This window comes from Phaseolus vulgaris, chromosome 10 (assembly GCF_051622355.1).
Source record: "Phaseolus vulgaris cultivar YP4 chromosome 10, ASM5162235v1, whole genome shotgun sequence".
Taxonomy (NCBI): Eukaryota; Viridiplantae; Streptophyta; class Magnoliopsida; order Fabales; family Fabaceae; genus Phaseolus; species Phaseolus vulgaris.
The window spans coordinates 5,482,843-5,501,467 of NC_143507.1; positions in this window are offsets into that span (position 1 = coordinate 5,482,843).

The following is an 18,625-nucleotide window of genomic DNA, read 5'->3' on the forward strand; positions in this document are numbered from 1 at the left end:
ATAATAACTAATATTTTTACAAACTTTAAACAATTTGGTGAATATTCTTTTTAATATGATTTATTCCATATTTAAAACTATATATACATAACTTCCTAAACTACTGGATCTACATACATGCTATTATTTATATTAAGAAATGCTGATATTTCTCGTTTAAATTAGTATCATTTTTATTTTTATATTTTTTAATTAAATTACAAAAAGCCTCTTCTTACATATACTTATAAAAATTAAATCAAGAGAAAAGATAACATATTTAACGTCAATTTTGATTAAATTTTTTACAATAAAATATAAAATATAGTATATTTGTTTCTTTATCACATCTCGATAGATGTAGTTGTTTTTCTGATAACCAAAATAGTAAAAATATTTTGTGCGTATATATATTCATTTGTAAGTTCGAACTTAGATAGAAAATAGTATATATGTACTCTTTAATCTTTTACAATATTACTCAATTTTATTATTATATTTACTATACTTTGCAAAAAAAAAATATTTTTTATTTGACCATAAAGAATATTTCACACAAAATATCAACATTATGATATCTCAAAGTGTCAAAGTTTATTTATGAATAATTATTTTAAAGAGCTATATATCACATATGCATCTTGTGTAGTGTCTTAAATTTTACTCAAAATAAGATAAAAAGTTGTCTAATATCATAATGTATCTTCAAAAAAAAAAGTTTGCGTTAAATGTTTCATGAAGAACATTTATTGCAATATCGTCTATGGTATCCTAACAAAAAATTAACTTCTCAAAACTTACAACACTTAGAAAATATTTACAACGAATATCTATCATGACCTTTATAAATAAAAGATACCTTGAAGAAGAAATGATTTTGGTTCATGAACAAACTATCAATGTTATAGAGATTAAAAATCTCAAGAGAAGAATTTTGCAATCTAGCCCATTAATACAACACTTTGGTATTCTCTAGCAACTTAAAAGAGTGAATGCAAACCTTGAATTTGTCTTAGGATATCAAGTCTCTTTTAGTTAGTAACCCTATAATTTTTTTATCACTTCTTTTATAATCAAGTGTTTTGACTAAGAGTGATGGTTGTTTCAAAGAATATCCAGTTCCTTAATTAGAAGTGGTAGTTGTTTCAAAGAATACTCAATTGTTTAGCTATGAGTAAGTGATGTCCAAATAATACTCGATTTGCATGGTTCAACGTTAGTATGCTTAGTAAATTTTTACCCTATTGATCAAGAATTAGACATAGTATTAGTTATAAAGAAACAAAAATAAAAATCTAAATTGTAATTTTTGATTTTTAAATTTTTTTGAATTATATATTTTCAAATTGTTATCTTAATTATTGATAAAAAAATGTTATCTAATTCGATAAAGAAGGAATTTCTTTTTTAAATAAGATTTGCAAAAATATCTTGATGTGAGTTTATTGACTCAACTTTGTCTAATTTTTAATATATAATTTAATCTTTTGTTTTTATTTTTTTTTCATTTAACCTATTTTTCTTAAATATTATAAATAATAAATTTTCTTTTATTATTAAAGCACAACAAAGTTTAGAATCTCGACTATATGAAAAGTTGACGCTAGTACACATCTAGAACATTAATTAAATTGATGTTATTTTGCTGACTAAAATTATTTTAGGAAAATAATTAGTGGATATTTTTTAATAAGTAGTTATATTAATATAGTTTTCTTTCTTCATTTCTTGTTGCTTTTTCTTTCTCATTACATCCTTTATTATATTTATTACTTCTTTTCAACCAAAATCCATCCCGGAATTTGATAGTATATTAACAATGGTTAAGAAATTGGAAAACCAAATTGTTGCAATTACAATTTTACAAGCATTACACATATATTACAAATATAAGAAAAATGTAAAAATAAATTAAATATATTTATATTGAAAATATTATTTATTTTAAAACTCCATTAAAATTGACTTTATTTTAATCAAATTATTCTATTTCTAATGTATTCCATTACACTTAATATACTCGCAATCGGTTTTTAAGTTTTTCCATTATATAATATATTTTTACATTGTTTAGGAGAGAAATTCAAACATAATTCATATACATTTTTCTTTCTTAATATTTGATAAGAAAAAAATGTGAATAAAATATGAAAGTTTAAAAGAGATAATTGTTGAAATAAAATGAATGACGAAAGAGATGATTGAAGAAGAGGGAGTGTGTGAGGTTGGAAGCTAAGTGATTGGATAAGTGAGAGAATGCATGTGGATTGGTTGGTATATGTTACCAGACAAAAAGGGACGATTCATGTGACTTCAATTAAGGACTCACGTTGGTGTCGCTATTTTAAGTTTGTTACTGCTCTTTTTATTTTCCACTGCTACTGTGTCTATACTATTTGGTCTTTTCACTTAGATTCCTTATTATTATTATTATTATTATTATTATTGATGATGATGATGGATTGGAGTCAAGTAGGATACAGTTTTTTTTTTTAACATGATTATTTATTAATTTAATTAGATGTAAGATAGAATCAGACTAATTTCATTTATTTATGTGCTATATTGATTTTATTATTACTTATCAACAACATTAGTTAACTCAAATAGTAATTAATGAAAGGGCTCATAATCATGGTGATTTCATTTTGCATTTTCGATATGAAATTAATGGTATGATGTTAGTTCTTGTGTCCGATCATGAATAATCTGTATTAATATTTTAATAAGAATATAACTTAAATTAAGTTATATTTTAAAAGAAATAATATTAAAAAATGAATTTTAGGAGGAATAGATAATTAGTTTGCGAATATTGTGGTGTGTCCTAAGCTAAAATCGTGTGTGTTGTCGTCCAGAGTTGAAGCGGAGAACGTGAAGAAAGGTGGGAGCTGCCTTGCTTTTACAAATATTATCTATTAAAATTATTATTACACAAATGTTAAAAAACACTTGAAATGAATGTAAGACCAATCTTGGTAAGTCTTCACTCGTAAAGTTTTAAGTTTATAATTTTTATTTATTTAATTAAGTTATAAGAATATTGTTCTTGCCAACAATGGGTCGGATCTTTGAGGCGGTCTGCGAGTGAATCTGTCGAGATTGCAGCTTTGATCAAGTGAGGTGAGAGAACTCTATCTGTTGATAAGATTATGATGAGAGCATAAAAATAATAGTGTAGTATATATTACATAGAATATTACTTGCTTTTATTCAATATCTATTTATAGCATTCATAGATCTTTTTAAAGAATTTGTACAAAATATCAAACTTAACTGATTTGGATGCATTAAATATCAAGTGTATTTGGGCTTTTAACGTGACCTGACTTGATCGATCCAAACACATCTATTGGATCTGAAACACCCGATGTACATGATCGGGTCTTGACCCGATTATAACCGAACAATACAAATATATATTCTTTATTCTATTATAAATTTCTATCTTCTTAAAATTTGAGTCTTTCTAACAATTTTAAATTTTCTTCTTTTACCTTGGATTTTAAATTCCTTAAATTTTGTTCTCCATGTCAATGTTTTGTTATTCCATTGTCTTATGCAAATTTTAATAAAATAAATATTTTTTTAGCTTATGATTACAGTGATATGATTGGTATTTGAATAAGGTATTATGGAAGTATGAATTCTTTTTATTACTCTGAGTCAATCTTCTCTAATACCCATAAATATTATAATAACAAATTTTAAAAGAATATAAAATGAAGTTTATAAATAAAAATTAGACGTTTAATTATTAGTTATTTTAAAATCTTTAATTTAGAAAATCTTTATTTTTCTACTATCTATTTAATAAAACAAGAGATTTTAATCGTGAATTTGCTATTAGATTGAAATCCTAAAAAGGTGGAGGAGTTTAGAGTATATTGGATTAACCAAAGTTTAGTTTTGGTAAGTAGAATAAATTTTATCTAAGTTTTTATCTTTTTATGCTCCCATTCTTGAGTGGATGTTTAAGATGAGGTATTGCTAGTGTAGGGTTGATTTTCTGGAAGCATACTAGGACTATATGGAGCATTGTAAAGGAATCATCAAAAGATTATTAGATAAATCACGCTTTAATTCAGGTAAGGGAAACTAATAATACCTCCATGCAATGTGATGATTATTTTGAATGTGTAGATTGTATGAAACTTGAATATATGTAAATCTTATGTTAAGATTGTGGAATTATAATGGTTTCTTATGGTAGTATGTATATTATATTCATTGATGTCAAACCTGGGAAGTACGAATTTATTGTAAAGTTGTATATGTCTTTGAAAAACGTTGTGTTTTAGTTGTTTGGGTTGCTCTCAAGTTAGATATCACTAGAGCGATATATTTTTGCTTAGACAAAACCTAAACAATGTGTAATCATCACCAACTTACGACGCTCAAGTGATGTATTGGTCACTCAAGCGACATGACATATGAGTCAAGCATTAGCTTGTAGCTTAAACTAAGATAGACCAAGACAATTCTCTCTCCTCTAGAAACATATCACTCAAGTGGGGAGGAGGATGTTCAAGTGATATGACTTGTGTCTTAAGTGTTGTTTTGACTAGAAAGTGTACATCTAGCTTGATAGTAGATGTTTTGTGGTACCCTAACATCGAGAACATAAACCAATTAAGGTTTGGTGGGTTTAGGATATGTCAAGTGTTAGCCCCAAATGATACTTGTTTATCATGGTTTATAATCTTCTCAATAATGCTTTACATTTAGTCATGACATGATGTGTGTCTAAATGTTAGTTCATTTGCATTCATGTGTATGATCTTGATATATGTGTGATGATGATGTTATGTGAGAATATGTTTTGCTTACATCAACTCACCCTTACATGCTTGTTGTATGTTATTGCAACAAACATACTTGGTATAGAATCAGACTTTGTTGCAAGTGGCAATGGAAGAAGACAAACTTTCAAATGATTTGAAAATTTTATTTCACTAAGACATACATGATATATTTTATTTTGAGGACTCGAGTCCTAATGATGTATGTATATTTATGCATTGTGTTACATCTTCATTTTGGTAAATCAATTTATTTGAAAAGTAAGATTCTTAACAAGTGAGACAAGTTGCAAACTTTAGGTTAAATACCTATAAATAATTTGAGGTGATATTGAATGTAAGTTGTATTAGTCTATAAATGTTGTACTCAAACGACATTTATTTGTTTCAATGGTTTATGTTTGTTAAATTAAATCAAATCTATTACAAAGTTTTTTTTATATATAAAATATGTTCATGGGATTTATATGTAAGTGATGAAATGAAATGATTATGGATTTAGTTATATATATATATATATATATATATATATATATATATATATATATATATATTGAATTGTTTAAATGAATGGTGAATTTAGTGGAGATATGTGTTATTTAAGTTGGAAGAAAAATGATAGGTACTAAGAATGGTGGCTTGACCTGATTTGTGATTTGTGGTATTACTCATTATTGAAAGGAGATATATTGGTTTTACTAATAATCTAAATCATATTGATAAAGATACAAAATAGTGATAAATTAAAAAAAAAGTTCTTGCATTGGACTTTATGAAGTAGATGCAATGAATTATGTGGATTTAATTGAACTATCATTGATGGGCCATTACTTTTTTATATGAATTATATATTAGTTTCTTGTAAAAATTACTCAATACATCAATACATGTATTTTAGAAGGCGTCGTAGTTTCTTAAACTTGTGTAGATGTGAGGAATGAGTGAGAATACAATTTCTTGGATATTTGATGATGCAAGGGACAAGTTTGTTGATAGTGAAAGCAATGGTAGTTGCTTACATGTCTTAATTATAATATGGAATGACATGGAGTATGCGTAAGATATATGTAGTTTATGAATTAGTTTATTTTTAACTCATTTTTTATTTTATTTTATTATGTAATACTTTTATAATTATATTTACTCGAGAGAAGATGAAATAATCATATGAAGAAACAAAAAGTGTATATAATTTTATTAAAAAAAATCTCATTATATATGATTTTGTTTTGTAAACTCAATATGCTTTGAGTAAGATGTTAACTTTAGGGATGACAATGTAGGGCGGGTCATGCGGATTAGTCCGCAACCCGCTACTAAAAAACGTGGGACAGACTCACTAATCTAGCTCACTGGTCCATTTAAGCCCGCCCCGCATAACCCGCAGCCCATGCGGGCCAAAAACGGGGCGGATAGGTTGACCCACATAAATAAAAAATAGTTAATCTATTTTTTCTCAACCCAACATTGCAATGTGATCTTTATTTTATTTTATTTAAAAAAAATTGAATTTAATGTACTAAAAATATGAATGTTTTATTTTAATCATCTAAAAAAGTTAATATTAAGAATGATAGTGAATTTAAGTTTTATATTAAAATTTGTTAATAAAAAAATAATATAAAAAAGATTTCAATAAGATATTCGTTAAAAAATTTGTCATCTTCATTAAAAAAGTTTGTAGAAAAACTTTGATAAGATACTTTGATACATTTACATACATATAGAGGAAAAATAGATACAAAACAAAACTTTAATTATTTTTAATGAAACCTTATAACAATCCTCATACTTGAATTCTTTTATATTTTTATCTTAATTGAATGAATTGAAACACGGATAAAATTTTAATTTTGTAGCAACATAAATAGATTTTTTATAATTAATGAAATTTTAAATTTTAAAAAAAATATTTTTCTTATGTTGACATGCGAACTGTCCCACAAACCCGCATATTATCTTTTATACAAGACGAACCAGTGAAATAAGCTCGCATTATTGCACGAGCAAGTCCATACGGGACAGATTATACCGCATTGCTACTCCTAATAAACTTATATAAATGGTTGGAAGAAACTACATACATAAAGTAGTATAATTATATGGAAAATATAGGATGTTATAATGATAATATAAAATAACTTGTATTATTAATCACACATAATTTATTTTTATAATAATTATTTTAAATACCATGATAATATAAAGTAATTTATATTATTAACTACATATTATTTTTTATTTTATAATAATTATCTTAAATATCACGTGGAAGATTATTTGCGATTAAATAATAGTATAAAATTTTATCATGTGACAATTATTAATTTTTAAAAAAATATAGAAACCATGTTAAGACATTTAAAAATATAAATTAAACCATTCTTTAAAATGAATAATCTAAATTCATAAACTTAATTTTTTTTATCATACCAAATTAATAGAATATGATGGGTTATGATACTTTTAATGTCCTCATATGTCACTTAGTTCTTGGTAAAGTATTGATTTTTTTTTTATATTCTTAAACAAGGTTTTTTGTTGGAGTTTTATGGATGAAAAGAAAAGCATTAGAAAAACTATATAAAGAAAGGTTCAACACATTAAAGAAATTTTCCAAACTAATTTTAGTTTATGAAAGAGTATATTTTTACTTTTTTCTTCTTCTTATTTTTCTATCTTAGAGAAGAACTTATGAAGAAGAAGGTCCTTGAATCATGCCCTTAACATTAAAGTAGTATGTACCCTTTTGTCCCACCACTTGCAAAATTAGGGTTGTATGTGCTACCCATTAATTAATAAGGAAGTGACCCTACATGTACCCAAGCCTATGTGGATTTGAATCTCTATCTCTCCAAGGGCAAGCTACCACACCCTCCCATCATGCAACCTCATAGCATGTCATCACTTCATCATATTAATATGTATATAAAATGCAATATTTTATAAATATATCCAATGATGATAAATAAAAAACCATGGTAAATAAAGAATAATTTACATAAACCCTTAAATGAAATGAAATAGTATGTCCTTGTGATAAAAAAAAAACCCTAATACATGAAATGCACTCCACCCCAACATTAGGCCTTTACTAGTAATTATATGAAATATTTATTCCATTAAAATTAGATTAAATGGCTTCAATATCTAATGGATTAATTAGTTGACAAAAATACATTGATTTAAAAAGAAAGACCAAGATTTACTTTTTGCAAAATAAGAGAGGTGTGTGATTAATCCCAAATCAAGGATTAGAGTAGTATAAAAGATTGATACTTTTGGGAATACCTCAAAGTTTTATCAAAAAGCAAAAGACCCAAATTAAGGTGGTTATGAAAAAAATTATATGATTTGAGTGTATTGGATAATTCAAAGTTATAAGCTAAAGAATTCAAAAATTAATCAATTTCCCTTTAAAAAGTAGTATGATAAAAAAGAATGTTAATATGTAATTATTTTTAACCGTTTCTAAAAATCTCGTAAATTGTCTATCTTTTTGTTCATATTTTTTTCCTATAATGATAGAAAAGAATCTCAATATGAACATTCTTCTCCGGTGAGCGAATATTCGTTTTCCCTCTTTGTATTGGATTTGAATTTTAAAATACCTTTTTCATAAAAAAAATCCTATTACATTTAACTAGAACTTTTAAATTATATAAAGAAGTTTCGTGGTATTCAATTAGTATAATTAGAAAGTTTCAAGGAGGACAACAAAATTTCCATCATACTATAAATTTGTTTTAAACTAATATAAAATATGTTGGTCTTCAAAATATATACATTTTGATTGGTTATTTTTTTTTAGAAAATGTCTTAATCCCCTTGTATTCTTTGGTGCCTTAATAAATAAACGCAAAGAATTAGAGACAAGGAAAGATGGAAGAGGATAAGAAAAGTTAAAAAATGGATAAAATAAAATACAAATAGAAAATAATATAATCAAAATTAGAAAGAAAAGAAGAAGGGGAGAATATAAAATAAAAAATAAAAAAATCAAAGGGTGCATAAATATATTAAATAAAATAAGAAGAAAGAAGATCAATTAAAATAAAAAAGGATAAAAGAGAATAAATAAAATCAGAAAATGGGAAAATGAAAATAATAAAAAAATAAAACGAGATGGAAACGATAATAAAATAAAATAAAGTAAAAATAAGAAAAACATAAAAAAAAGAGGAGAATAAAATAGCCTTACTTACTTGACCCCTCACAAAATTAATTTAAAACTTGAAAAAATTTATGCATAAAAAAGGCACTTAAACACAAACATAACCTTTGTTAACAATGGAATTAAGGAACTTTAATTTGAGCTTAAAATCTCAAAATACAAATTTGAGTTTGGGGGCATCAAATAGGAAGTTGGGTGCCAAAAAATATTTTATACGGGGTGTAGTCAGTATTTTAGGGTGGTGTAAATAGTAATTACAAAACAAAACTATTTCTAACCCAATTGAGCTTGTGTGGGCTGAAATATCCAATGCCAAATTTCTTGGCTTCATTTCTTTTAATAGTGGATAGATTATTCTTATTCCAAAGAAAGGACTCATTAGTAGTTCATAATATTTTTTCACAACTTTAAGGAAGTTTTCAATGGCACCACCCCCATATTACCTTCACACTCATAAACCTCAATAAATAGTCATTCCAACCCAAGATCTCTTAGATTGTATAGAAATCTTTGAGAGTAACTCTAGATGTTAATTAGTAAGATAATTTTGAGAGTTAAGAAGTTCTTAACATTCTTAAAAGGTGCATGAAGTTGTGAGAAGGTTGGAGTAGTGTTCATCCTTTTTCTTCTAAGCATGAGGAATGAGGAAGAGAATGTTTTCTCTTTTTATCATGTTGATTTCATAAGGAGGTGGGAGATGAACTTTGGCTTTCAAAGTTCTCTTACTCTTTTTACATTGTTGTGTTTATTTTTTATTTATGTTATGCTTATTGTCCAATTTCTACAACATATTTATTGGATGATTTTGGTGACCAAGTTGAATTAGAAGATTTTTTTAGTTTACCATGAACATGTTTGAATATTTTCTTGGTTTGTTTTGCATGTTGAAGATGTATTAATAAAAATGTTGTTCTGCATAATTTTTTGCAATGACATATTAATTTAGTCCTCGAATATGATGATCTATCAATTTTCTAATAATGTTTTTTAAAAGATTTTGTTGATAAACGTGTATGAAAGAATATGAATAAACTTTAATTTTTTTCACAAGTGATTTTAAACTGAATATAAACAATGTATATTAATTGTTGAGACAAATATTATTTGTTGAAATTTGTATTTATATTTTTTTATCCCATTTTAATTGAGTTTGTCTTACTAGTTAATGGAGCAAATCCCATTCATGTGGGTACATATTTGTATATCATGAAAAAATAAATACAACTTAATGATACGGAGTTGCAAAACTTAATTTTTGTTATGGTGTCTGATATATATTTTAGTAGATTTAATCACGATATAAAATTTTATATAATTACAATTTATTTTTTTATTTAATAATTTTGTTGTATTAAACATTCCAAAATATAAAACAAATAATTTATAAATTCATGAAGCACCAAAGTTAATTTATATAGAAAAGTTTTTCATTCAAAGATTCTCTTAGTCAATAATTTTGGTATTATAATATTGTGATAAGAACACTGTTTTGCCTGCGTATATCTTATAAATTACAGGCTGCAAGAGTTGAAGGCATGAAATTGTTGTGCAATTTTGCCTGGAAAACACGTTTAAAAAGCTGTTTACAACTCTTGCCAAACAAAAATTTCAATTTCCACTCACTTTTTTTGTTTTGTTTTTCCACATATGGAAAATGGTGTCCCATTTCAAAAGTCTTGCCAACGGTGTGAAACTAAGTCACCGTCACTTCTAACGTGTGAGGTTAATTAATTCTCATTCAAATTTTCATCAAAAGGTAATATTTAATTCATATAATTAATCTTTGACAAAATTTTACATTTACCCATAGATAACACCCACTTTCCTTCATTTTCAATCAAATCTTATTAAGTGCATCTTTGAATACTACCCTTTCTATCATATTCAAAAATTAGAAAAAAATAAAAAAAAAATAATTATTTATTGTTTTAATTTTTAGAGTGAAATTTATTAAAAAAATAACTTTAAGTCTAACTCAATCTTATTAGATAATATTTACACTCACTTACGTGATATTATATATTATGGACGTGATATTATATATTATGGGTGATCAGGTTGTCTGATTAGTTCAACAAATATTTAATACGATAAATTCTAAATATATATATTAAGAAATTGATTTTAAACCTATTAAACCTTAAAAATTAATTTATAATATAAAATTTGCATTGGCAAATGTTTTTATTCTTAATAATGTAGGATCTTTAATAAAATTAATATTAATTATGAAATAATGGAATCTAATCTAATGTTTTTTTATGAAATTGATGTTATTGTGTTTGTTATGCGAAAAAGTTTCTAAGAATAAAATTCAGTTTTAAAATTTATGAGAACTTGATCACAAAGTATATAAGACATAGGTTTTGTTATTGATTAAATTATTGCTTCACTCCTTTCTTATATACATTTTATTTCATTATTTAATCATCATAAATACAAATTTTGACTTTATAATGGGATCCGTTGGTGTGTTTACAAACTTCGGTTCTTTGGATTGACTATGCAAATGCCTAGACAAAATTTTGAGAATTAATACCTTTTTCTAAGTCAAAGTTTATGCTTGTTGACCAAAAGTAAGAAAAAAAAAACTACTTTAATTTTAGTATAAATTGTTTTATCTTATAAATTAATTTTGTGAAGTTGTCTATTTAATGTCTATTTTTAATTCAATTTCATAATTTATCTTAATAAATTGTTTTTGATTTATTATGTAATTTGTTATCGAAATGTTATTAATCATTCATAAATATTTTATTTTATGTTTAAATTTTATAATCTGAATGTAAAGAAATGTATTAAAAATATTAAAAATGTGTACAATTTTATAAAATTATATTTTATATATATATATAATACATATATGTAAGTGAGACTATATAGAGATAATTTTATTAAATGAGAGTTTGGTTTCTTTAATATAATATAGTTTGTATACGCGTAGTTGAGTTCATTTCTTCCACAAGAAAAACATGATTTTATTTCGTCAAAATTCTTAACACATCAAACTTTTTTATTCAACTTTAACAAGTCATGCATGCTAAGGTGCTAAACAGATAAATGTAAGAAAATGATGAAGTCAATGAATTAGTGACGTAATTTAGTGATGAAAATTTGTTTTTTTTTTCAATAGTTTTGGAATGACAAGAGTTTGTGCTGAATTTTTAAAAAAATAATTAAATACAAATTACTTTATCACTAATTTATTGATTTTTTGTTTGCTTTTGAATTCTTTTATCTCGTGAGTTGTAAGTTTGAGTTTGTATTCTGCTCCTTAATATTTTTTTATACATGTAGTTTGAGTCCAAATAAACATTTTTATATATTCTTTTTTATATATGTTTGTAAAGAAGATTAGAAAGGATCGAATGAAAGAGTTATAAACTAAGAAGCTTTCTACCTATGAATATAAGGATGTTTTAATTTGATCAATTAATTATAAACATTTTTAAAGTCTTATCAAATATATTTTTATATAAAGTGAAATTTAGTTTCATATTATATTATCGAACTTATATTTTATAAATTTTAATACATTCGATTCGTTCAATGTTTAATAGTATATTGACGTGTCATAGAGATTTTTTTAATAAAAAAAACATTAAAACAATATTATTATTCAACAATTTACGATAAAACAATGTTATTATATATATATATATTTTAAATATGACATGTAAATACACCGTTATACATTTAATGTATTAGTAGAACACATAAAAAAAAATTAAAAATTCGTGTATTTCTTAGTTACGTGATTCATAATCATAAACCACGTAGGGAAAGTAATACATACCGTACGTAATTTCAAGGTTTTAACATTATTAGTAGTTGTTTTTATAATGAATGACTGTATATCTTGATAAAAAAATAATAATAAAACATAAATTGTTCTCAAATGTATTGGGTTTAGAAAATTTATTAAGATTATTTTTCTACATTCGGTCGGTAGTAGTTTAACTTTCTTGCTGACAAGCTCTTAATTTTTCCTAGCTCTTAATTTTTCCTTACTTGTCTCACTTCTCTGTCTTATATTATCTTTAGTGGACTTTTCTTATATATTGATCAGATTAGGGAGTTAGACTGTATTTAGAGTGCATTATCTAGTTTCTAATTGCGTATTAGTTTTTCTAACTCTATTTGTAATTGGATCTGAAGTATAGTCGATCCATTGAGATGAACTACAATATCGACCGACCATGATTGAGAACCGAGACATAATAAGTTGAACCGAGACATTTGTACGTGCTTCTACATAAATTAAACCAACAACTTTTTTGAAAAATTTAGAAACTAAAACAAGTTTCATCTTTAGGTTTTTTAGCTTCTAAAAAGTTGTTGTAAATGAAGATTGATAAAATAAGTTAATTGATCCATCTTATCTATGAATGATTTGTTTGATATTAAAATGAATGCAAGTTAAAGTTATCAATCAAAATAGACGATTTTTTTTAAAAAAGTTTAGATACGATGACGATTTAGTCCAGAATAGTGATTGAAAATATATATTTTTTTAAAACATATGCTAACAAATATATTAACAGTGGTTCTTCCCTAAAAGTCATAAAAGAATCTAAAAATTATGATAAAGCTTACAATGATGTATGTTGTATTTTATAACGACCTCTATATTAATGACGATTTTAAACTTTTTTCAAAATTTATTTTAATTATTGTTAAAAGTTTGTGTTTATATTACTACTAAAAAAATATTAAATAAAAATCAATTTTAGAAATTAAAAATAATTAATTGTTATATTGACTAAATTAAATACTATTTTAGAGACTAAAAAAAATTTATTGATTTCTAAATAGTTTCTATTGATAAATAATTTCTAAATTGGTATCTAATTAGCTATCAAGGTTTTAATTACCAATTATTTAGATTATCAATTTGGTAACAAAAAACTTGATAACTAATTAGATACCAATTTAGAAATTATTTATCAATTATAAAAACTAATAATTTTTTTATTTTCTAAAATTGTATTAAATTTAGTCAATATAACAACTAATTATTATTTTTATCTAAAATTGATTTCTATTTAATGATTTTTTTATTAATTATTTTTGTCTCTAAAATTGATTTCTATTTATTGATTTTGTTTATAGTATATTGGTGAAGGCATGTTTATTTTTATAAAGGTCCAAATTTTATTCTCGATTCTATTATGCAATAACAACAATAAAAAGATTAGTTACTACTCACATTATAATGAAATGGATGAATTAAATCTAAATATTAATATCATATCTAAATTTTACTTAAAAAATATTTAAGGGATTGAAATAAGGTTATCCATTTGATAATCAACTTTTATGATATTACGACTAATTTTTATTATTCTTTATTGTATTTCTTTTTGTATAAACTATTTAAATTTAATCGCTTTAATAATATAGGTTGTCACTAATTTGTTTAAAGACTTGATCTTATTAATAAAATTAATTTAATGACTATGAAGTATATGGAAGACATGATGTTAGATCAAAGTTCAATAGATATATATTTTTTATTTTGTTTTGATTATGTGTTTAATAGAAAGTGTAAAATATAATTTTATAAGCATAAAGACACAAGTCTTTTATTTGACTAAATCTACACAAGTGTTGTGGCTAAACAAATGCAAGTGCAGTGCTTGTACTCGTCATCTGATAAGCTTTTGCTTGGACAAACGATAAATATACTTTGTCTAACACACGAAAAACTTTGAACATTCATGGTACACATTAGAGACTTCTAAATGCTTATTTTTCTTCTAAATGCTTATTTTTCATGTGCATGAAAATATCTCTTTATTTCTCTCAAGAGGATTTCATTTTGAAGTGTCAACATCAATATCTCTTAAAGAACTACTTAAAAGTGATAAACACAAATAAATTTTATAAAAAGGTGGAATGATGGTCTTGCATAAGTTATAAAATTATGTCAGACTCTATGTTGTACACTAAAGAAGAAATAAGCTACCTATTTAGGTCTAATAAGTCATGTGGTTCAGAAGAGCATTAATGTTGTTAGACAATAGACAAAGAAGATGAAATGCATCTAACATCACAATGGCTCCAAACGCATCTATAATGACTTTTTTTTTGTGTGTATAAAAGCTTTCATGTTAGACATCACTATGCAACTTAACATCTCAGTTAGGATGACACCTCAAGTAAAAACAATCATCTTCCATCACATGAAAAAATATTATTAAAAAACGAAAAAAGAAAGAAAATACAAAAAAAATAAAATATATGGGGGACTAGACCAAAACTCATATGCTAACAAAAACGATACATAGGTAGACTATACCTATTCATAAAGAATTCTAAGAACAAACTAGATGAAAGCCTATTATACCAATGAAATGAGTCTCTATGAATAAATTCTAAATTAGCCAACTTATCAGCACACACATTCCCTTCACGAAAAATGAGTAACCCTAAACTTGATTTTCCCACAGTAATTAAGACAAGTATTCCATAGATTACGAAGCATCCACGTAACATTAGTCCTAGCAGTAAATGCAACACAAACCAAGACAGAATCACATTCAAGTCATACATTAGTAAGCCCCATCTTTTGAGCTTCCTCCAAAGCATGTATAACTCCATAAAACTCAGTAACCATAGTAGTATGAACTTCAAGAAACACAGAGAAAGCACCAATAAACTCTCTCATACTCCCACAGAGAATACCTCCACAAGTAGCAAAACCAGGATATCCCCTAACAGACCCATCAGTGTTAATGTTAATTCATCCTGGTGAAGGGAACTCCCATCTAATAGGAAGAGGACAAAGAACTTTACTAGTACGAGTATTAATACCAAAAAACTTAATCATGTTGAAATCCAACATATCATTCTTCATTGAAGCTTTAGACAAATTTCCCCCCGGACAAGTTAAATCTTTAATTACCGAAATAGCCCTAGAAACATCAATCTTATCTTGAAATCTAGCATAATTCCTCATACGTCATATCATTCAAATAGAAAAAGTTATCACAACAAGCTTAATCAATTTAACTAAAGGATTACCATTACTCTTAATAAAAGAAAGAAGATCATCCTTATTAGAGAAATGAGAAATAAGAAAAATATGTTAAACCCAACTCCAAATATACAAAGAATTAGAACATTAAAAAAATAAATATTGAATAGATTCCTCATGTTGTTCTCAAAGCGTACACATAGAACACATATGTAAACCTTTTTTCTGAATATACTGATCTGTAGGAAGCCGCCTATGAAAAACTTTCCAGAGTACTAGAGTTTTGAAAGGTGAAATATATGAAGACGAAATGAATTTACCCTAACCACAAGGAACTCCTAGTTCAAAGAAAAAAGTTCTAGCCGATTTAAGAATGAAACGACCAGACTCATCAAAAATCCAATTAGGAATATTCTGTTCCTCCCTAACCATAATATGATTAAGAAAATGAGTCATTTGCTGTAAAGACAAAAGAATATTTCAATACCATTACTCTTAATAAAAGAAAGAAGATCATCCTTATTAGAGAAATGAGAAATAAGAAAAATATGTTGAACCCAACTCCAAATATACAAAGAATTAGAACATTAAAAAAATAAATATTGAATAAATTCCTCATGTTGTTCTCAAAGCGTACACATAGAACACATATGCAAACCTTTTTTTTCTGAATATACTGATCTGTAGGAAGCCGCCTATGAAAAACTTTCCAGAGTACTAGAGTTTTGAAAGGTGAAATATATGAAGACGAAATGAATTTACCCTAACCACAAGGAACTCCTGGTTCAAAGAAAAAAGTTCTAGCCGATTTAAGAATGAAACGACCAGACTCATCAAAAATCCAATTAGGAATATTCTGTTCCTCCCTAATCATAATATGATTAAGAAAATGAGTCATTTGCTGTAAAGACAAAATAATATTTCAATCACATCCAGTCCAAAAACCGAGAGACTACAATGACTCTTTTCTTCTATGCTTTATATTTATAAGATTTATGTAAATAAGAAAGGTTGATGAAACTATTACCATAATAGGAAAACAATCTCTTGTAATATTTGACAATCCTTAGCCTTATTTTTTGTGAGGAAATAACATTTTAGAAAAGTATACTCAAACATATATTGGTTAACCTTTTTTAATGGATGAAAATTGTGGTTGTTTAAATCATAAAATTTGGATGAACAATTTGTTTTAGCCAAAAATAACTTAATCTAAAAAATTCTTGTACTTAATTAGGAGTAATTTTGTTTAAAAAATATTTGATCTTAGTAAAAAATAGCTACGATCTAAAAAATATTGTATTCGATCTTAACTAAAAATAATTGCATCTCAAATAATAACATGTTTAGTGATGTTGACTATTTAGAAAAATAAATAAGATCTGTGTTTTAAAATATATTTTTTTTATTGAAATTATTTTTTTGGGTGCCTTATCTTGGTAAGAGTGTATTTAAAACTTATTGATTTTGACCTTCTTTCTCCCGGTAAAGAGTTTACTTTCTTAACAACCAATTTTTGTTAAAAAAAAGTTATATATTTAGTATTCAATAATATTTTAAGTGGAATTGTTTTTCTTATAGAGAATACATTTAAAAGATATTTTAAAATAGAGTAATTTTCAACCTACCAAAAGTAATCTAACACAGAAAAATTAAATTGCACAAAAGGGCTAATTTAAAATAAAAAAAATATTGAAACTGATTAAATTTTGGTACCTGCTAAGAACTTCACTCTGTATGTTCCTTTTGAAGATTGTGTTTGTTGTTTAGTTAGTAGCATTATGATTGCCATAAATTTAAAACCAAATACTCAAAAGAAGAATAAAACAGCATGGAGAAACGAGGAAGATGATAAAAAAAACACAAAAGAATCAATCCCCAAACACGTCGTAATATGATTGGGCGTTTGTAGCTTTTGGAGACAACACTGTCATACTAACATTTTCTATTCCCATTTCTTTATCTTCTATACAAATAAGAAACTTGGTATTATTATAATAACAATAATAACTATTATTATTATTATTATATACAATAAAAATATCTTAATACATTATCATGCACAACTGTTCTGTCGCAGTACTACATTCAAAGCATCTTTCTAATTATTAAATCACACTAATCTACACCTCAATAATACACTCAAAATAAAAATAAGTGGCCATCACTGCAACCTATTAATGTTTCTTTTGGTATTATGTTATTCATATAATAATTTCAAAATATTCCTTTTTTATTATGTCAATTACTTTATTTCATATTTTTAGTTTTAGTTTCCTTTTTATTGCACAGTCTTTTTATACTTTATATATACATTCAACATTACCAACATGTTTCTAAAAGTGAAAAAATAAGTTAAGAAATAAAGTGAATTTTCATATAAATAAAAAAAAGAGACAAATTTTGACAAATTAGTTTAAATGCATAAACTAACTTTAGTTTAGATAAGATAACTTCCAATTACCAGAACACTTTTGTTTTTAGAAAAAAAAAACTTTTGGAAACATATTAAAGTTAGTTTAATAGTTTATAATTTTGGGTGATTTACAGGAAGTATAAAGTTCAATTATGAAAGTGGTGAATAAATTTCTCAAAATCTAATGATAAACCCTAAAAACTGGATTTTTCCTAACAGAAAGAGATTAGTCAAATATTTGAAGTGTATCTTTCCAAAGCTGAAGTCCACTAAAA